At 38.5% G+C, this 22,462-nt stretch overlaps 1 protein-coding gene across 5 annotated transcripts in view; it reads right to left on the reverse strand.

The window, feature by feature from the left end:
• The window catches only part of JUP (junction plakoglobin), a 63,944-nt gene that overhangs the window by 34,894 nt on the left and 6,588 nt on the right, over nucleotides 1–22,462 (reverse strand). The window contains exon 2 of one of the 5 annotated variants that reach the window (XM_060780995.2): nucleotides 6,324–6,398. The exons of the other annotated variants lie outside the window; for them this stretch is intronic. The gene's annotated coding sequence lies outside the window, so the exon portion shown is untranslated. The remainder of the gene's footprint in view (nucleotides 1–6,323; nucleotides 6,399–22,462) is intronic. 5 annotated transcript variants of the gene reach the window in all.

The raw sequence follows: 22,462 nt of genomic DNA on the forward strand, positions 1-22,462 counted from the left end.
TCCCCAAAATATTGATGGCCAAAGGTTTTCTACTTCTGGCTTAGCAAGCCAATTGTCGTACCTAATGATTGCACATAGTATCCCTCTTCCATCAACTATGAACCCAATTTTCTTGTTGGTTTCATGGCATCTAAGTGATCTAAATATCCAGAGGCATCAAATTCTGCCTAATCTTGGAAACTCAATAGGAACCCTGGTTACTATTAGGATGGGACAACCAATTAATACCAAGTACTGTAGGCTGCCAGACATTCCACTCTGGGGAACTGGTAGTGCCTGAATAAATTCAGGTATAGGTTTATTAGACAGCTCAGACAAAGAGCTTGAGCCTCCAGATCTGGAGTAGGGAAGTGGCACCTATGACATTGAGAGACCATCTTCTTCCTTAGCAAGCCTACAAGAAAAGTCCTACTCACAGTCTTCCAGTAACTAGTCAGTAGTGTGCCACTTCCCCACTACAGATCTGGAAGTTCAGGCTCTTTGTCTGATCTGTCTAATAAACCTACTGACTAATTTCCAGTCCAGATGCAAAGACCTACCAAATGATGAGTTTTTTTTTGGGAGACAATATCAATTGTCAAACATCTTCATCAAATACTCATTCTGTTTGAAGACTCACATATAAACAAAAATAGTCTCCTGTTTGAAGAATACTCTGTATATAGAAAAACAGCATGCAAGGAAAGCTGCTATCTTCTCCTACTTTTCTAGCTTTTTGTGTACAGATAGTCTCCTCGCCCCATCAAACCCTTTCTGCCACCTATCCCTTGCATGCAACAACTTAAAATAACAATATTTAGAAAACATCATTGCTATTCTACTGACTGCATAGGCTAATCCTTCCTCTTAAGTGAAATGGCCCAAGCTTTAAAAAGGGTGTGGATAAGTAATAACTTCCAATACTGAATTTATTATTATTATTGTTATTATTGTTATTATTATTATTATTATTGGCAAACACTCTGCAATCAAAGATTTAAGCTGATGGACTTGGTAATAACATTAATTGCATCTTAAACAGAAACATTACATATGAAAATATGCCAGTGCTAAGTCCTTGCCTTTTGATCTTGTTTCCTTTATTAGAGCCACTTATGGAGAAAAATGCTCTGGCTTAACATGAAGTGGTCACTGGAACCAGGCAAGCTTTAACTTGGCAGTGCTGATGGAAAACACATACACACCACTTATCTTTCACTTTTGAGGAAAGAGCGTTATGAGCCAAATACACACCAAGCAATGGTTACATATGGTATGTTAAGCAGAAATACAGGATGGCCCTCCACTTTCGTTGGGTTAAAGGCATAGAATACACAAAAGTAGGGAAACCACAAATTAAAAAAAACTTTATTTTTTCCTAAGAGAACACCTATTTAGGAATTTCTAGGTCATCCAGAGTGATAGAATTGCTGTAAGTTGGAAACAACTTCAAATCCAAAACAAAAATAACTTCTCAAATCCTAGTATAACACTAAAACCATTACACCATGCTGGCCTTCAACATAGTTTAGCTCTTAGCAAAACATAACTTGAACATGTTTAGGATATGTCTAAGCACAGATCTTTATGCCATTATTCCAAATAAAATTCAATAGAATAGAACTCAGGTGTATCCCATGTGTACTAGTAACGTTTAGACCAGGGCAAAGAAGTGGCCAAGAGTGAATTTGCAGTCTAAGAAACATCTAGAGAGTTGTGCATTTACAATTCTAGCTTTAGACTTCATGATTCTCCACTGCAGATGTCTCCAAAGTAATACCATCTTATTTTTCAAAGCAGTGAATGAAATTTGCTTTCAAAGCCTGACCAGTTCCAATAAGATGTGCAGGAAGCCTTCTGTATGGGTTGAGGAAAGAAAGGAAACAACCTCATATTGCAAGCTCATACACTGCATCATTTTCATAGTTCTCTAGATCAAGATCTGTGCTGTGTTATTCACATTCATAAAGGTATTTATTGTGTTTCTCTCATTGTTGTGCAGGTATACCTGTGGACTATGCTCACAATCATTCAAGTATGCTGCTATGCCAGGACAAGTTCTGAATCCAGGTAATATACTTATATGACTAAAAAGGAAGCTAAAGATACCTCACAACACTGCTCCTAATTTCCAGAACTTTTGAATGCTCCTGGACATAGTACCATCATTCATAGAGTAGCAGCGTTTCCCACAGTGCTAAGAATCCAGAATGATTTTCATGTTAGAGGTGCAAAGAAAAGCTCTTTATTGTAATGTTTTATACTTCCTCTAACACCAAATGATTGGTTTTCCTTTAATATTGTTGTTGTTTTGTTTTTGAAGTGGGAGGCATTATTCATACATTCCCGAGATTGCCTTCTGGTAGAAAGAAAGAAGAAAAGGAGCCAAGGTCTTTTTAATTAGGCATGCCTTTGACTGCTAACAGGCATTTGAAGAATGATCTATTAATGGGGGCACTCCAATTTTCACTTTTATTGTTACATTTTAAGTGTTTAAAAACTATTTCAAGTTAGTGAGTGTTTCTAAAATAAATGGGATGGTTTATTTAAATTTTTGAACATTTCTACTAGAAATTGCTTTTGTTGTGTTCTGTGTTTAGCCTATATGATAAGTTATCTTGGTGTCATATTGAGAGCAATATGGAATATAAATTAAATAAATAAAGGGCCCCTAGAGATTTTAACAAATAAGTTGATTAAAGAGCAAATTAAGTCTGAATTCTCCTTAGGAGGCAAGGTGACTAAACCGAGACTGACATACTTTGAGAAGACATGAAGCACTAGAAAAGACAATAATATTTAGTAAGGCAGAAGAAAAAAAGGAAGAGGAAGATGTAACTTCATTCAAGGAAGTCATACCTGATTCTGCAAAACCTGAGGAGGATGGTTGGTGACACTGTGACTTGGGAGATTTCTTTCATAGGGCTGCCATAGGTTGAAGTCAACTTGATGACAGTTAGTGACAACAATACAGGTGATCAATATACACCACTTTGCTCTTTGGCCTCCTACAGGTTTCTTGTCTCAGAAGCCCCTATCTGTCCACCTCTAACCACATTGCAACCATATAGTTTAGCCCAATCCATCCACACTTTACCAACCAACCATTATGCTAGAACAATTAGAGTTTCGGACTCAGATTTGGGAGTTCAAGTTCCCACTTAGCCTAGTTCTTGAGGCAGCTATTCTCCCAGTCTTTCCTTCCTCACAGGCCTGTTGTGAGCATAATGAAAGGAAAAAGATCATAAATGCTATACTGGAAGAAACGTGGAATTTTTAAAATATAAGGCATATATAAATAACAAATATATTCTGAAGGGAAGCACAAACCATGCAGATGGAAACCATTATACTTTCAGCTCAAAAATGACCACAAAAAGAGTAGGTTCATGTCCAGTACAAGCAGCCTTGCATTTAAACTAATATCTGGGGAAACACAGTCATTTCCCTCATGCAGGTCAAAGACAAGGCCTTTATCTTCCATTGAGTCCAACTTTCCAGATCAAGGTGGCTTTGATCCGGGAGCCTTGAGGCATCAGCCTGCAGGAAAAGGCAAACCAGCACAATGCCAAGATTCTCCCCCACCCCTGCCGGCCTATTCTCTTTGAAGGAAGCATCAACAACAAATAAGCTACCATCTGTGCATGGAGATAGGAGGGAGGGGGGCATTTAGGGCTTTTCTTTCTTCCTTTTTAAAAAATTAATGGCATGCTTCTGAAAGCAACTGACACTTCAGTTTTGAGAGAGGCTACCAGAATCTTCCCAAGGGAAAGGCACAGGATGCCACCACTCTCACAACAGTGGTGGGGGGGCTGGCAGTTTTCACTGCCCCATTTGCTGCTTGCTTGGGAAATTAGCAGTAGCCAGTCTCAGCTGTTGCGTGCTCATTTTTATCTGAAGGAAACAAGCTGTAGCATTTTGGCTCAGCATTGTAAGTCTGGGCCAAGAGACAGATAGATGAGAGGAAGCCAAGAAAATATTGGCAAGCATGCATCTGGGGTCAGCTGTGAGGAAAAACATGACCCAATACAGTTCAAAAAGTAGGTTGTTACTAAAAATCACACTTTTCAAGTGTCCTGGAAAGTCGGGTGCCCTCTGCCCAAAAACTGCATGAATGCATGAGAATAAAATTTGCTCCTTCTGTATGCCTCTATTCTTATATTTGACTGTTCCCATGGATCCTAAACTTATAGTGGAAGACAAACACCTCTATAGTTAGGCTACCCTTTCCAGGAGTAGTCTAACCACTTCAGAATACAGTTGTTCATCCACATTGGCAGGTCAAGGATTCCTGGATTTGCATTTATCCACATTTGTATTTGTTGCTATCTCTGCTGGTGCCCTATGCCCGGGCAGGAGTTAAAACTATTTTGGAAATCAATTTCCATATCAATCTCAGTCTTTTTACAGCATCCAATAAGCTGCATATTTTTCTCAGTAGAAAGGAGCCAGAAAGCCAAGAGCTGCTTGTAGATTAACACTTCCATTCATTTCCCTCCTCCACAAAAACACAGTGGAAAGAATGAAGTACTTTGACAAGTACAATGATGGAGGAAAGTAAAAGGATGAGAGGTAGGGTTGAGGGAAATTTGTATGACAGCACTGAAATCATGCAGATGATGACATATTAAATCACTCATTTTGTGTGAGCCAAAATGAAACATCTGCACAGTGATAAGCATCCTATTGAAATATGCACAAGCAGAAAATAAAAAGATGCTTCTGTTTTCAGCATTTTATTGTAAACTAAAAGAAAACGCTATTTTAAATATGAAATATTTTAAAGTGATGAAACAACACTGAAGTACAGCAGATGTACAGGAGAAGGAAAAGAAATCTATAAAGTGAATTTTAAAAAGAGGATGAGGAAAGTCACACCCCTCTCAAACTTAAAAGCTTCCCCATACATTACACTGAAACAAGTCATTGTATTACTTCCAACTCTGGACTCAACATGGCAAAAACAAGTTCTCATGCTCAAAAACAATTACTACTCAAGACTACATAATGCTACACTATGAGCAGTGGGGATCAAGTCAGTCTTTGTTGGACTGCCTATTTTATTTTTAATGCATCTCTCAAATAACAGGTCTCAAGCCCTTACAATTCATGACTTCGAATAACACTTTTTGTACTACAAGAGTAGTGGACTCCTCATTAATTACAGTACTGTCAACCACTAGACAATGTACAGCTTTGGAACACTTTTTTTGCTTGTCAGAAAGACAATAATGTAATAATTTTAAAACAAGGGTAAAATTATTCTAAAGCTGAAGCAGGGGCACAATGCTTTTTTCAGCAAAGCAGCATTAACCTGCTTCCAAACGACCATCTTCTCATCACAATTTCAGCTTTTGCCTTTCCAAAAAACATGTTTACCTTCACAAATATACATGCGGAAATGGACTGGGTGAAAAACATTAAAAATGCACAATTAAACAACTCTTTTCTGCTAGTAAACCTATAATGAAACCTTTTTACTGAAAGACAGAAATAACTATTTTTACAAAAGCCAAACTGGTCAGTTTTGCTATATTTGTTTCAAGAGAGACAGTTTTGTTACATCTGTTTTGCTTGAGATTCAGCTATCTCATAAACATAACTTTGCTTTCAGACCAGCCCATCCACTTAGGACCTTTCCATACAGCCCTGTATCCCAAAATATCAAGGCAGAAAATACAACAATATCTGCTTTGAACTAGGTTGTCAGAGTCCACCCTCAGATAATGTGCTTTGATATTCTGGGATATAGGGCTGTGTGGAAGGGCCCTTTGTAACTAATGGTTATTCTGGTTGTATAGTAGGTCCTAGAGAAGATTAGCATCCAAGGTATGGAACGCTCAATGTAGAGAACGGTAGAATGTAAAAGAGAAGTGCCTGAAAGGCCACTAGCTAATCCCTCTGTGATAGTAAGAAGTCCTCATCTTTTTGATGAGTTGGATGATTAAAAATCCAACCACAGAAGTCTAAACAGTTACTTCTGGCATCTTCAAGGTGCGCAAACCACATCAACATAACAAGCAGTGCTATTTGGACTAACACCTTTCAAGGAGGATGCAGGATAATATAAACAGGTAACACATGTGCTTGTGCATAATTACAAGTGGCCAGCATCACATCTCCAGTTCTGAGCCTCAGTGCTTGAGAATGGTGTTGCATTTGTTTAAGCAATTGCTTTTTCAAGAATGCTTAGTGAACTCTGCATTCAGATGCCACAATGCCAAAGGGTTTTCTCTCTTTCCCCAAGCTAGAAGAAGAAAAAAGGACCTTTGGCCATTTTAAACAGCCTTAGAGTAATCAGCCAGACATGCGGGCAAGGCCCTAGTGACAAATTATTAACTCACTGCGACAGGCCGAGCACTGACGGGTGTTGCTTCTAATTCCTTGTGAAGCACTTGAACTTTCCAGATGTAATCTGGCTGGAAGTAGAAATTAAGTTAAGACAAAACAGCCATGTGAATGAATCAGCTTGCTTTCATTTTGTTTTTCATCAAATCTCCACACACTTTGTGTGAATTGGCAAGCCTAAATTCTAGACCTCTGATATTGAAATCTAGTAACAGGGATTCATGCCAATCAGAATATTTTGGGCCCAAGAGGTATTTTGCTTCCACAGGTTCCCAAAAGGAATTGTTGGTGGACAAAATAGAGGGAAAGTGGAGATGAAGAGTTTACTCAAAAAGAGAACTAGAGCACTCGATGTTTGTTTTATTACAACTTGAAAATGAATTACTAATATTTCTACATCATTTTGCCACAGTCTCAGTGATCCTTATAATATCCTATATAGTGATATATTATAATATCACTATTTTACAGAATGGATACAGAATTGAAAAACTAAACCTGATGCCGCTCCATGAGATCACGGCAGAGGTGACATGTGGATCAAGAGCTTTCTTAATAATAGCCATTATACTACACTATCATTACAAAAGTTAAGATTCTTTGGAATCAGAGAAGGCCATACCAGAGAAGCCCATAGCACAGAAACCTTACAAAGTATTCTGCACACATAGCACAGAAACCTTACAAAGTATGCTCTCTAAATGCATCTCCCATTTCATGCCAAAATTATCAAGAGGATGAATGAGTAGAAAAGAAGACATCACCAGCCACTTAACAGAGAACTGCAAAAACACTCTGGTTTGGATTTATTTATCTATTTATTTGGGCAGGGAAGAAATAGTGAAAAGAACACCACAATCTAAAAATGTCAAGCTTGCAATTATTGTGTTCTTAAGACTTTATTTGTTTTTATTTAATAACACTCCCAGTTTTAATCCAGATGGTTATTGTGATTAATTACAGCATTCCAGGCTGAACATGAAGCTCTGCCAGATTTCTCTTTTTATGGACAAAGAGGGAAGATTCTTTCATCTATTTAACACCAACACCCAACATGCATAAAATGAAAGGATCTCATCCATAAGTATGCAGATATGTTCCTGTACACTGCCCCAATACTATGTATCATGTCTCTTAACACAGAAGATATTAATATCAAGAAACTATACCTCATTATTCAGAGCTACTTTTGATGGAAAAATGCAAAGACCGAACACATATGAATATCAGAAAGATTGGACATCTCTTCCCTTTTTCCCATCTAATGCAAGTTTTTTATTTGTGCAGACAATGGGAAGAGGGAAGAAATTGTGATAAAATGCAAATGAATTAAGAGGTTGCCTGTGGTTGTTCAATGGTTGGTACGTTGCTATGGAAATGCTAAATCCATAGGATGTTCCGTTCACTTTCTAAAGTATCTCAACATAAAAGGTTTCTAGCCCTCATTATCACCAAGAAAGCTTGGTGACCACTGTCCATCCCTTCATTTTCCCCTTTAGCTGAAGAAAGGGAGAAATCCAATTATACAAAGTGAAAGCATTACAGTCTGCCCTCTGTATCCATGGGTTCTGCATCCATGGATTCAACAAACCACAGCTCAAAAATATTTGGGGGGGGGGGGGTGTGTAGGCATACTCCATTATAGCTTTCTGCCATTTCACAGACCAGGCTCTCTGCAGCATTTGTTTGACTCATTTGCCATTATATATAAGGGATGCCATTTCACTACCCCATTGCTTATAATGGGATTGAATACCCATTAAGTTTTGATGGGTGGGTGTCTATCTAAAAACCAAACCCCAATGATGGCCCAATGTATATGGTTATTTTCCTAAATTAGCTATAATAAGAACTTCAACAAATCTTCCTCCCTGTTTCATTTAAGTATCATCCCCCAGCTCTTTGGACGTAGTGAGACTCACTCTGCTATAATTAAACTGGTATTAGATAACATCCAAGGAATCAGGAATTTCTTGGGGAAAGAAAGAATAATGTATTAGGAACCAGAAGAGCTTTCAATAAAACTTCAAAGTCCTTTTTAACCTTTATGCCATTCGGTCTTTTGTCCTTGAAGACTGATCACTGGAGCTCTAAGACTACAGGGTCCAATAGATGGGTTTGGGGAGGGAATGTGTGAAATTAGTGTAGAAAATTCTTTTTAAATTTGTTTTCTTGAACATTGTCTTTGCTGGAGGAAATTCTTTTTTATGTAAAACTATTAAGATTTGCTTCATTCCAAACAAAAGTAGAGCTACACAGGATACTAATACACATATTCAGGAAATGTTTAATTGTTATCTTCACCATATAATAGGGAGAAGATCACAGCCTTCTCCATATTCTCATGATGACCCAAAATGTTTATGAATCACTGTATTTAGTAGTTACTCAACAGCAAACCAGGGCTTAGCCAGCAAAGAAGAACCAGCTGATATAAGTTTAATTGCCCTGCGTATTCAAACAAACAGGTTTGCTCTTGTCTAATATCTGTCTCCTGCCTTCTCTCTCTTTCACTCACTCATCCAAAGAGTAGTTAATCTTGTTTTGCACTAATACCAGGAGTAGATACTGCATTCTGTTAAGCTCATAATACACTGTACACACAGACTCACCCACTCCTCCATCTGACAACCTCCATTTGGGATAAAGAACAGAATGCAAAACATTATTGAAACAAAATCTTTCCAAGCCACTCAAAGGTTCTGAAACAGAGATGATAGTGGTACAACCCCATGTAACTCTGCCAGAAATAATGCTAGTAAGAAGAAATTATCAAGTATAAACTTTTTGAGGCAATAACTGATGCAGTTTTGTTTGTTTATATAGATGTTGTAGGACATATTTCAGAGGAAGAAGCTGTGAAAAACCTCTCTGGGAATTCCGCGCCTTTAAAAAAAACCCTTGAAATTCATGGAATAGCAATAAGTTGACAGGCAACTTGAGGGCACACATACATACGCACACTCAATATTAAACTTTATTACGTAAGAAAAACTTTCTTGACCTTTTAGGGTTCACCATTTCAAACACCTTTTACTGAAAGATTCCTTTCAACCATTCCATAGCAGTTGCCATTTCCCTATATTCTAAAGTTATCATAATAGACACCATTTTGGATTTTGCAAGGTTTTTAAAAACTTTTTAGATATTAGACTTTCTTTCCACAGTTCCTTAGAATGCTCTCCTTTCTAAAAAATATTATCAGGATATCCCTAAGGTAACCCACCCTAGGTGAAGATAACTATTCCATAATATCTAAAAACAATGTATTAGGATATACTGACCCCCAAACTCACTATAGAATGGTGCACCGAGATTAATTTTTACATGTCACAAAAGGGAGTCCGATTCTGGTCATCCAAATGTGAAACAACCCCCTCCCACCCTGCAGAAAATATTTTACAGCATGTGTCCAGGCATATGTCTAGGTAGAACCCAGATGTTTTGACTTATGCTTAGCAATAAAATCTGTAAAACCATGTTTTGCATCAGGCGTGAAGAAGCACAAACCCACCAGGGCGCTAGTTAAATGATGCCCACACGTCTGTATATGATTGCATCTGTATTAAAGAGTTTCAGCTTCTAAAATGCCTCCTCCTGCCCTTTCTGTTGAAAACCATTTAAGAATGAAATGACTGAAGCATTATGAAATGCCTACAGGCATCACAGGATATGCAGGGGAGGGGGAAGAAACACCAATCAAAGATGAGAGATTTAAAACAGATCTCTCAAACCTCTATCTAATTAGAAACATCTTGGCGTCTCCTGGTGTGTTTTCCCCCCCAGCAGAGCCATTTTATGAAATACACATTATACAAAGAGACAAGAGAGAGGCAGCTTCTATTTGTCAGATGCATCTCAGACACATGCAAAATTTTATACTGAGTGAAATAATAAAATTTCAAGGCTAAACAACTGATTGTCACCTGAAATTTTCTTAGAAAAACCATAAGGAGAAGCACGTCTGAATAAACAGCTGAATAACAAATTACAATTTTCATGTAATACAGAAAAAATGTGCTACAGAGATCTGAGTGTTGAACTAGGATTCTGGGAAACCAGGATTCAAATCCCTGCTCAGTTATGGAATCCCATTGGGGGTGCTTCAAGACAGCACAAAAATAGAAGAGAAAAATATCCTGGGACCTGAGAACATGTCCTCACGTAGACTTGTCAGTCCTGGGATTTCTCCCCCACCATTCTCACAGGCTTCCTCTATATCAGAACAAGATGGAGGGCGAAAGGGGGACATCCAGCAGAAGTTATGCGCTGGACCGTATATGCTCACATGTGAATATCTTAATATAAATAAAATCAGATTCGCATGTGCGCATATGAGGTCCAGCACATAACAGAGGCATTCTTTATTTTTTAAAAATGAATCAGTGTGCATTTAGCACCAGCGTAATGTAGCCATATACACCCCCTTTTAACTCAGGAAATCCTGTGTTTTAGGTGCTGTGTAGATGGGCAATCCCCCTCTGAACAAATCTCACTAAGGCAACCTAAGGGTCACCATAAGCCAGAAATGACTTGAAGATACAGCAAAACAAAACAAAAATTACAACCCATTGCAATTGGATGAAAAATCCATACAAACCACACACACACACAAGTGCCAAAGACAGTATCTACCCTGGGATGGACATCCACAGAATAGATTTCACCCACACAGCAATATCACCTGGTTCCTTCAGAACATGGCAGATTTCTGCCCCAAGTATAAATATTGTATAAACCCATATATGTTGACCTCATGTATATATCAAGAGCAAGTTTGGGATTTATGGATGTTGATATAACCACTGGAGAATTCGAGAGTCAGTCTATTGAAAAGGGAAAGCATCAATACCATTTGGGGGCAGATGCCCTTGGCCACTGCCATCATTTTCCTGTCCAAGCATTCAAAAAGAACAGAAGCAGCTCCAGGCAGAGAGAGGAGAGAGAATCAGTTCTTCTTTTTAGGTTCTTCCGAGATTGAGTAAGCACTTGTCTTTCACCACTCTACTCAGAGAAGTGAGTAGTTACTTTTGTGATAAGATTTATAGTACAGTATTCACACTGACCAATGGATATGTCAATTTTGTCATTTTAGTTGTGAAGCTAAACAGGCTGCACTGACAGTTCATACCAACTTGAATAAGCTAGATCTTGTCTGATTTTAAAGCTAACTATTAGCCCTGGTTACTACTTGGATGAGAATCTGCCAGGTAACATCAGCGGTCTCCAAACAGATTTAGGAAAGAAATCCACTGCCACACCAAGTTGGCACTGCTTGGACAGATGGATCAGTGGTCTGATTCAGTATTAAGCAGCTTCTAATGATCTGGGAGACCTTTAGCAAGTCTGAGGATTAATGAGGGAAGTAAGCCTTCTGAAAAAAACACACCTTTTTCTGACCTACTGACCACTAAGTGGAGGACAGAGACTTTGCCTTTCCCAAGAATACAAGTTATATTATTCCTGTCTCCAGCTTTTCCCTGGGTAATAATCCTTAAGGTTAAAAGTGCAATGCTCAAGGTTTATCTCTCCCTTCCCCCAACAATCACATTTTTAAAAACACTTTTGTTTCTTATACCCTTTCTTCAGGGTGGGAAAGACTATAAATCTAAGATCAGTAATCTCAAAAACTTGCTTACAAAAGCTATTGCGGACCGTTATAAAGATAATTAATCCACGACAGTAATTGAAATAAGTGGCGAGGATGAAAAATACCTTTAATATTTAGTCAGAATTCAGTTGGGATTTTATCCTGTGAAAGTACTGTTATTGTCAATTAACTGTAGAGAGGGAAACATCTCCTCTAAACCCAGTGTCATCCAAAAGTACCGGCTCCAAATGTCTAAAAACAGTTCCAAGCTTTTCCAAATTGCACCAAGGGCTGAAATGTGCAGGAGAAGTGAATGCTAGTGCTGCAAGTTTCAGATGTCCTGTTTACAACTGTGAAGAAATAATTTACTGATTATGCCAATTGATGTTTATAGTTCTAGCAGATGGAGAAGGTTAGGAGAGAAACTGCCTAACCAAAACATGTACTGAAAAACTGCTTACATTTATTCCTATTCTCAAAAAACCAGCTGTCCATAGTCCACCATCTGTACAATCTTACCATGACAAAACTGTGTGCAGACTTCACAAGAAAATGATTAAGTTGAGGGCGTCATATTTTGAACATATTACAACATGACATGACTCAATGGAAAATATGATAATGCTTGATAAAGTTAAATGAAGTAGGAAGTGAGGGAGACTGCACTACAGCTGTTGCTTCCTTGATTGATTCCATCAAAGAGGCAAAAGCTGCACTAGATTTGCAAGACCTGAGCAGGGCAAGTCATGACCACCTTTCTGAACGTTTTTCACTCCTTGGGACAGAAGTCAGAACTTGAATTGACAACAAATACAAACAACGAACTCCACACAAAAAGTGACCCCAGAACCAAACTAAAAGAATATTGGGTAAATAGCCACAACCTTTCAAATCCCAACTTAGAAGCCACATTGAATTAAATGTGGGAGTTGCTATATAGTCTGCAGTCTTAATGTCATCAAATTTATTAATAATATCGTCAAGCTGTAAGGGCATCTCAGGTTTCAATCATTTTTAACTACAAGAATTTATCTTCTCCCACATACTCAGCCTAAAATTAAATAAGGTATGTACTGTATTGGGCTAACTAAGAACATGGGCAGGAACACAAAAAACTGCCCTATACTTAGTTGGATCTTCTAGCTCAGTAGTTCTCAATCTGTGGGTTCCCGGGTATTTTCGCCTACAACTGCAAGAAATCTCAGTCAGTTAAGAATCCTAGAATGACATTGTAACTCAAGGTTGTGTAACACTGAACTGGCCTGAGTCTTTTAGTAGATACCTGATTTGCTGGACTCTGTCTCATTACATTTTATATGTTTTGAGTTTTCAATTGTATAGTTACCTAGGTTCTTCCTTTCTCTTCCTTTCTTCTTTTTATGGACTAAGTTCTTGCCAGCAATTAACTGAGATTTTCATTAGCATTTTATTCCATTTTCCAAATTTGCTATTTCTGTTTTGGCTGGATAAATAAAACAAATGCTACACAACTGAGCTACTTACATTTATAAGGTTTGGTTTAAACTAATAACTTTTCCAAAGAACAAAGTACTATATAAACCCAACTATTCAGAAAAAATGATTTTGAATAAATCATTTTTCACAAGACCTCAAATTCTTTATTTCTAGTGTTGGTTAACCAAGAAGCTTGAACATTGAACAGCAATGTAAAACCAGATACTCTTACATTCCATTACAAGTGACCCAGAGCCTTTTCACAAAGCCATATAACCCAGAATATCAAGGCAGAAAATCCCACAATTTCTGCTTTGAACTGGGTTATCTGAGTCCACACTGGCATGTATTCCAGTTCAAAGCAGATAATGTGGAATGTTATTCAGCTGTGTGGAAGGGGCCCCAGTGTACAGATCAGTGTCCACTTGCTGAATGTTACAAGCAGAAATCTCTATCAGTGTACCAATCAAGGGTTACCCCTTAAATAAACACTTACGTTTAATATAACCTGTGAATAACTAAGCAAAGATAAGAGAGTTGTGAGCATCCAAATGGTGTTGAATGACAACTACTATCATTCATAGCTAGCACAACCTATGACAGCGAATGATGAGATTTGAAGTTCAACATCTGATGGGCCTCAACTTCCTACTCTCTCTTTCTCTATATATATGAAAGATGCATGCAGAAAAAAATGAGTCCTGGTTTGTTAAGGTTCAAATGATCATCTAGTTCAGGAGCAGTGTTTTTAAGATGAGTTTTTTTCCATCTGACTTTGAACTCCTTTCCAAGAGCAAAGCATAGTCCAGGCACTAACACTGCACCATATGTCCAAAACTGAAGTCTTTGTTCGCATCAGCATGGGTCCAGCTAGGCGTCTTAGCTAACCTCAACCTTATGCAAGTGGCTTGTGCTACCTCATCAGCAAGGAAGGAGAAAGAGGTTTCCAGCCATCAAAATAAGTGCAGCTGACAGGTTCCGATCACTCCCACAACCTGAGTGCTGTACGTGTGCCTCAATGCAGAGACAGCCTGACAGTTCAGAGAACACTGCTCGCTGTGTGAGGCCACTGAAACAGCATCAAGTTTTACAGGACTGTTGCACATTACCTCAAGCATGAATGTGAACTGAAGGGCTAAGAAAACTTGCAGCAGGGAGCAACTCACTACATGGTCCTGTAGATCTTAGATAGATGACATAATACTCTCAACAGGACATGGCTTAATTCTGAAACAATGCACATGACCTCCATGGCCCCATATTTTGGCAAAGATGCTCACCCTCTGCAACCAAAAATGCTGAAGCCAAAAATATGCCAAAGGGAAACTGTACTCTAATTCAGTACTGTTATTACTTATTGACATTTCTATTGACTTAAATGTCACAGGTATTTCTAGAAGAAAGTGTGATATACTATTTAGAAAACAGATGGAGACAGAAAAATCAGCATTTGAGCACAGTACAAGCTACCAACATACAAATTAGTCATCTTTCTAGTCATTACATAAACTATACCTATGCTGAATATAACCTGTGAACAACTAACCAGAGACAAGACAATGACCTGGTCACCAGGATGCATTTGAATATAACCAATTTGTGTATTTCATATGCTGATCCTGAAGATACTACACAAGAATTTGCTCATAATTCTCAAAAGCAAGCAGAGAGACACAAGCAAGACATGGCTGCATTAGACAGAGAAATGTTGTGGGAAGGCAATCCAGAGGGTATGGGGGCATGAAGAAACAACACACTCAATCTCAGTCTATTCTGTTCTCAAAGTCCTTAAACAGAGGCTAGAACCAGTGTGTTGTAATGGTTTGAAGGTTGGATTAGGACTCCCGAGACCAGAGTTTGAATCCCTGTTCAGCCAGAAAAAAAAAACCAAAAAAAAACATTGGGTGACCTGGGGAAAGTCATGCACTCCCAGCTTTGGAAAACCCCACGATAGGTTTGCCTTCCAGTTACTATAAACTGGAAATGACTTGAAGATACCAATGTTTTTTCTCTCTCTATAACCATGAGGATTGAGCTCACTACTTTTAAAAAGATGCTTTCAACAAAGAGGAAAAAATAAAGCAAAACACTATTTGCTTCTTAATAACACACCTTTTCTCCTCTTGATTAAACAGAACACTTTCTCTCCTCAGGATAAAACAGGATGGAACTTGACCACAACTGGCAGCAAAATAAAAAATGAGCCCTCCACCTGAGAAGTCACCATACTGGTTACAAATAGAATTTCACACACACAGCTACACGTACACCTGCAGATAGCTGTGCAGTTACTGGAAGGCTGCTTATTTGATTTTCCAAACCCAGGGGCTGGTAAGAGAGAAGATTGTACTGAACATCCTTAATGACAGTTGTTCTTGGAGCAGACAGGCAGGTTTCTTAAGGCCTCCAATTGTTAACAAAAACCATCTGAAAAAGGAGAAATACCACTTGTTCCCTTTGGGTAGTTTCATAGACAGAGAAAGACAGCAAAGACTGTTCTCTGGAGAGTAATCTGAACAGATCTGGCACTGCTATATGCCTTATTGGGAATTCTGTAACTGTCACACTGAGCCTGTGAAAGCTGGCAGGATGGGTTATTTTCAACTGGACCATTAAAGAAAGCCAGGATGGGCTAGTGGTCTGAGTGTTGGACTGAGACCCCATGAGATGCAAATCCTTTCCAGCCTGTTGGGTGACCATAGGGCAAGTCACTCTCTCTCATCCTAGGAAACCTGGCAAGGCCAAATCTTGTCTGAACAAATCTTGCCACAAAAACCCTATGACAGGGTTGTCTTACATCATAATTGAACCAAAGAAACATACTTACTTTAGTTATTTAGGTGATGCCTTGCTGTCCAAGTATGATGGCCTTCCAAGTGTAGTGTCTTGGCGGTGGATATGTAGGTAACAGTAGTGCCCTATTCTTAACCCCCATGTTCTTTCACAGTGAGGGCATCGGTTTCCAAGTGGAAGGCAGTCCCAATCAGGGTTGGCCTGACGCACCTTCCTCTTGGCACATTTCTCCATTTCACCCTCCATTTGTGCCACTTCAAATTCCACGGCACTGCTGGTTACAGCCGACCTCCAGCTAGAGCACTCAAGGGCCAAGGATTCCCAGTTTTCGGTGTCTGTGCCACAGATTTCAAGGTTAGCTTTAAATCTCTTTTCCTGTCCACCAATATTCCATTTTCTGTTCTTGAGTTGGGAGTATAGTAACTGCTTTGGGAGACGAATATTGGACATTGTGGCCAGTCCAGCAGAGTTGATGGCATAGGAGCATCACTTCAATGCTAGCCATCTTTGCTTCTTCCAGCATGCTGACATTTGTCTGCCTGTCTTCCCAAGAGATTTGCAGGATTTTTTGGAGGCAACACTGATGGAATTGTTCCAGGAGTTGAGTGTAGACAGTCCACGTTTCACAGGCTTATAACAGGGTTAGGAGGACAACAGCTTTATAAACAAGCACCTTGGTATCTCTATGGATGTCCCAATCCTCAAACACTTGCAGAGCTCAGGCGTTGTTGTATTTCAGTGTCAATGTTGACTTTTGTGGTGGATGCCAAGATAGCGGAAATGGTCAACATTTTCTAACATTACAACATTAAGCTATACTTCTGGCATTGCAGAGGGATTGGCTGGTGACTGCTGGAAGAGAACTTTGGTTTCCTCAATGTTCAATGAGTGGCTGAGCTCGTATGCTTCTGCAAAGGTGTTTAGAGTGACTTGTATGTCTTCTTCTGAATGTACACAGACTACATTATCATCAGCATATTAAAGTTCTATAACAAATGTTATGACCTTGATTTTGGCTTTCAGTTTGCTGAGATTAAATAGCTTATAATCTCTCTGATATATAATTTCCACTCTGGTCGGAAGCTTCCCATCAACAAGATAAAATAACATAGCAATGAAGATGAAAAATAAGGTTGTGGGCAATAACACAACCCTGTTTGACACCTGATCCCACCTTAAATTGGTCACTATGGGAGCCACTGCTGTCCAAGACTGTTGCCATCATGGCATTGTGGGGATGCCACAGGATGTCCACAAATTTGTCAGGGCATCTGATTTTTTGGAGGATGGTCCAAAAATAATGTGTAGGTATTGCTATGATGCATACTCAGCTTATTGACCAAGGGAACTCTCAATTTACTAGCTCTGAACTGGGAATGAAGATATGAAACTTTCTTATACATTCTTGTACCTGAAGGAACACAAATGTATCAGAGCTAGTCATGTTTGAGAAACCACTTCAGCAAGAGTCCCATTTTCAGTCATAAATGGGCAGAAGTCTGTTTTGCCTCACAATGAATTTTCATACTTTTAATTTCTTGCACTTGTAACAACTTCAGAATACATCATTTAATGAATTGAGAAGCAGGGCTCTACAAAGCTTTACTCCTCGGCTTCCCTGACGATGCTTAGTAGGTATCAATTCTACAGACCAGAACTAGATATTTTAAACACCCCTCTAGTGAGATTCATGAAACATTCCACAATCTACAATAGAGGAAGTTCAACCTAATACTAACACAAAGACAGCATTATGATGACCTCATATTAAGATGGGAAAATGAGTAAAATGGATGACACATCACACACAACTCTAATCCTTTTATCATGTAATGTATTACTTACTAAAAACAATGACTGAGCTAATATGCAAGTTGCTACAAAGCAATAACCTCTAGGACAGTGGTTCTCAACCTGTGGGTCCTCAGATGTTTTGGGCTACAATTCTCAGAAATCCCAGACAGTTTTACCAGATATTAGGAATTCAGGGAGTTGAAGGACAAAATATCTGGGGACCCACAGGTTGAGAACCACTGTTCTAGGGGTTCTCTATCAAAGCCTCATCATATTAAACACAAATAAAAGTTACTATGTAAAAGAGATCAGCTTCAGAATGCTATGAAAAAAAACCAAATAAAAGGAAATTTTGATCTAAATGCAAAAGTCCAATCTTCATATAGTTCTGAAGAATTTAGAAGCTAACAGTCTGCTTCTTCACAACACTCATTTTATGAAACAAACTCAAGAACAGTAGAGATAAAACTTTCTTGTTACACTCCCACAGCCTTAGGGTTAGAATGTGCTATAAATCTAAATACATTAGTATTTGATTAGGATTGATGAACACAAACACACCAGCCTCTTAAATATACTCAATATACTCTTTTCAGCAGTAGTCTATAATCATGGATATATCCAACTATAGATAGTTGAGACAATAGACCATAAAAACCAAGTGTTCAGAAATGCCTTAACAAGAAATCTGGTGTAAGATTTCATAATACTCATATGATTGCTGTACTTCAAAACAATTTTGGGGGGAGGGGGTTTAAAAAGGCAATTTCTATAATTAAGGAAATTTGCCCCTATAATAAAGATGAATTTTACCCTGACCCTTTGCTTGCAAGGAAATCAACTCTCTATTAAATCCACAAAATCTACACACCAGAGCAAAAAGTATTACTACGTTCCCCAGAAAACTAAATGCAGCCAAGTTAATTTAAGCTAAATTTGCAAGGAAATGGATTTTTCATGACACTGTCTGGAAGCTTTCCAGTTTGAGGAATTACAGGGTCCACGTTTCCAAAGACAGCTTAATTGAGTCTTCTGTGCTTTTTACAGCCTACTTTGATAAACATCAGCAAAGAACGAGATGGGCTGAAAGCTTTCACTGCATCTATTGTTAGACCTGTCTATTCATTTATGAACCATACTTATTAATATGTGTTTTAAAACAGGAGAGATATTCTTCCCCTACCTTTGGAAAGGGGAGTTTAGAGCTGATGCCATGGCTCTAAATGCTCTACAGGCATCTCTCAATTTCAGGATTGTATTAAGGTTTGCCAAACAAAGTGATTTGTGTGTCAATTTGGGAAAAAGGCTTAACTTCACTCAATAGCCTCTCCATAGGGATACCTAGCAATTAAACTAAGCTAACTACACGAGACTAACAAGGCATTAACCTTTACAGAGTTGTCAGCCTAATGTCAAGGATAAGTTTATGTCTCTCTCAATTGGTTATCTTGATTCTACACAGGCAGCTATTGAATCTAACCAGTAAAAACTTTGATTGAAGCCAAAACCTGTGGGGTTTAAGCTCAGATTCTGTAGTACTTTCAAACATATATCAATTCTTTGTTAACCTATCTGATTCCAATACAACACAGAAAACTTTCCGAAGCATGGGATAGCATCACAACTTAAGAAAGCAGAGTGAGAAGGAGCATTATGCAAAGTTGTGTCCTCAAAGAGAGAGAGAGAGAAAATGTATGCATGGTTATGCTGAATAAAATACTTCCAAGGTGCCAAGACAGCAACCATATTGCTAACTATCAGCAAAAAATAGTAAAAAGAATCAGACATTCTGCTCATGAATTTTGAAATATTTATTAGCATTGACACATGAAATACTTCTCCATATAAACTTGATACACATCAGCTTGCAAATCTAAGTGACCCACTTTCAAATGCTCAGTCTGCTAAGGATCATCACAGCAATTTTTCAAGATTTCAAAGTGTTATTTATTTTAAGCTATGCTGGTAACATTTTAAGGAGTTGTTGGTTTTTTTCGTTCTATCCATAGTACGCATTTGGGCTCTATGTTTCAGAATAAACACGTTTGAATCACAAAGCTTTCTGGGCAACAGGTTCTACTGCCACAATCCAAATGCAAAAGATAAGATTTGACTTCTGGCAAGCCCCTCCTAACTACCTTAATAGCATCAGTAATTATTTTAGGAAAGGGCACATGCTTGAAACACTAGTGCTCATACAGAAGATCTGCTATAGCATGCACAACTTTTAGTCCTCCTTTGTGACATGATCTTCCTGTAACTACCACAGCATGGAGGCTGAGTCCTTTCTATCTCTTAATATAGCACAATAAAGTATAGCCTGCCCCATCTACATAGTTTTGGGGAGGTCTATCCTCTCAATTCCAATCTAACCATAATCAATATGAATACCTCATCCTAAAACTCACTCGAGATGGTGCTTATACTTAAAGCAAAGCTTGTTCGTATTATATTCCTTGTTATCTATGTTTACCAGTGATGTTTCAGGTTCATCGTTTACTGTCCTGATAGACTATTCTGACACACAATCCCAATCAATCTCTCAATTCAAAGCTGAGAGGTGAAACAATCAGAGCAGATCCTTAGCATCTTCTATAAACTTTGTTTCAATCACAAACAAACAAAACAAGTATGACTAGTTCTGAGACAACCACACCCAAGGAAACAAAGTCTTCACAGTCACACCTATATAGAAGCTTTACCTTTCCGATTTCATCCCAGCACTTTGCTCATTTTAAAAGCTTACATGACGGCTCTTTGAATAGCCTTCTCAGGAACCCTAAAAACATTATTGTATTGAATGCAGTTGCATTGGAAATACATAACAACCAATCTGATCACACACATACATAGCACCTGAGGATTTCAGACATGACAGAATCATGGGAATAAAGTTATATGGCTGCCTTGCCATGGGCAAAAAGCACAATTCAATTAACAACACAGAGTCTACACAGTTTGGAGAACTTTCAGGCAGCATAATAAAACAGGGATACAGAAACATGTACACCTGTCAGTATCAGGAGTGCTGAAACTAGCATCTTCTTAAAGTATAAAAATGTTAAATATAGCAAATTGGAAAAACACAAAGTATAATCTCCATGTGGGTGTTTGTTGCTATTGCTTCTGCATGTACAGTCAATAGGATTCAAGAGTTGGAAATTGTCCAGGACCGAAATGACATTTTTAAAGATCTAGTACTAACTGAAGTCTTCTAAAAGGGGACTGGCTCACCACCCAGTTGTCCTTGGTTTTTATTAATGGATCCTACTTCTGCTGGTAGTAAAAGCAGTTATATTCACACATGGTACTTTCACCTCAATTTTTTTTAGCAAAATCTTAAAGACAAGAGGAAAATCAGTACAGGGATGAGGAACATATAAGAAATATGTTTAAACTGGTGGGAGTGGTGAAAACAAGACCTCCAGCAGTGTCTAAGAAAGAAGATGAAATCAGTCAGCTATAGGATAACATACACAACATTCAGTGGTTTCTGATAAAGAGTCATTGTTCATTACAGCACCTTTTGGAGAAAATAAGTGCTAATCAAAATTCTCCCATACTGGTTGGGCCTGATCTTGGGAGTTCAATTTAAGACCTGCTTGGCTCTTGGAGAAAGTCACATTGTAGTACTTGCATATACATGCCTGCACACATTTTATTACACTGATCAGTTCCATCCTGATTGAATCTCTCTCCCTTTTTTCCAGGCACCTTCTTAAGAGCAGCTTCTCTTTTCCCAGGCAACTCCCTGGCCTTATCCTTTCATCTGTGCTGCAAGCCTGATTAATTAAGCGAATCATTTGGCTAATGCAATTAGAACACCCTTTGCCTCACCCTGTGCCAGGATTAAAAGGCAGCCGAAAAGAAAGGAATTCCCAACTCAAACTTGGCAGGCTCCTTTAAGGCTAAGAGCAGTTAAAATATTATTGCAAGAAATACTTGGGGGCGGGGGCAGAGGTGGGGTAGACCCTAACCTGGTACATATTGAGATAAACATTAGGGAAGTGTTGAACTACTGGAGAACAACTGGAGATACACGTTGCTTAGAGCCCAAGAACAAGGTTTTGGTTGGCTTAAAAATACATTCATTCTCATAGCAATCAGAATTCAAGAACAGTATTGATCTCCACCCAAATTTCCCACAGAGTGAAGCACACAAGAGGACAGACCAAGTCTAGAGAAACAATCAAAGCTATTATTAACACAGTGTGCAAAGCAAAGCCTCAAATTTGGAAACTCGAGATTTATACCTTTCACAGAGAATTGCTGGGTCTTATAGTTGTGAAGAAAACATGCTGTAAGTATCCTTTCCTTGGAAAGGGGTAGTATTTCATAGTGAATATAATAGTTCAGGTATAAAATCATGCTAACAAAAGCAAAAGGGAGAAATTTTGAGATGCATCACTGTGTTCTACATAGTGGCTATCACATAACTGAGCAGTGCTTTTCTGATAGAAGACCAGTTAATGCATCTTAGACAACCACCAGTCTAAGGACCAT

Source organism: Anolis sagrei, chromosome 6 (assembly GCF_037176765.1).
Source record: "Anolis sagrei isolate rAnoSag1 chromosome 6, rAnoSag1.mat, whole genome shotgun sequence".
NCBI classification, from domain to species: Eukaryota; Metazoa; Chordata; class Lepidosauria; order Squamata; family Dactyloidae; genus Anolis; species Anolis sagrei.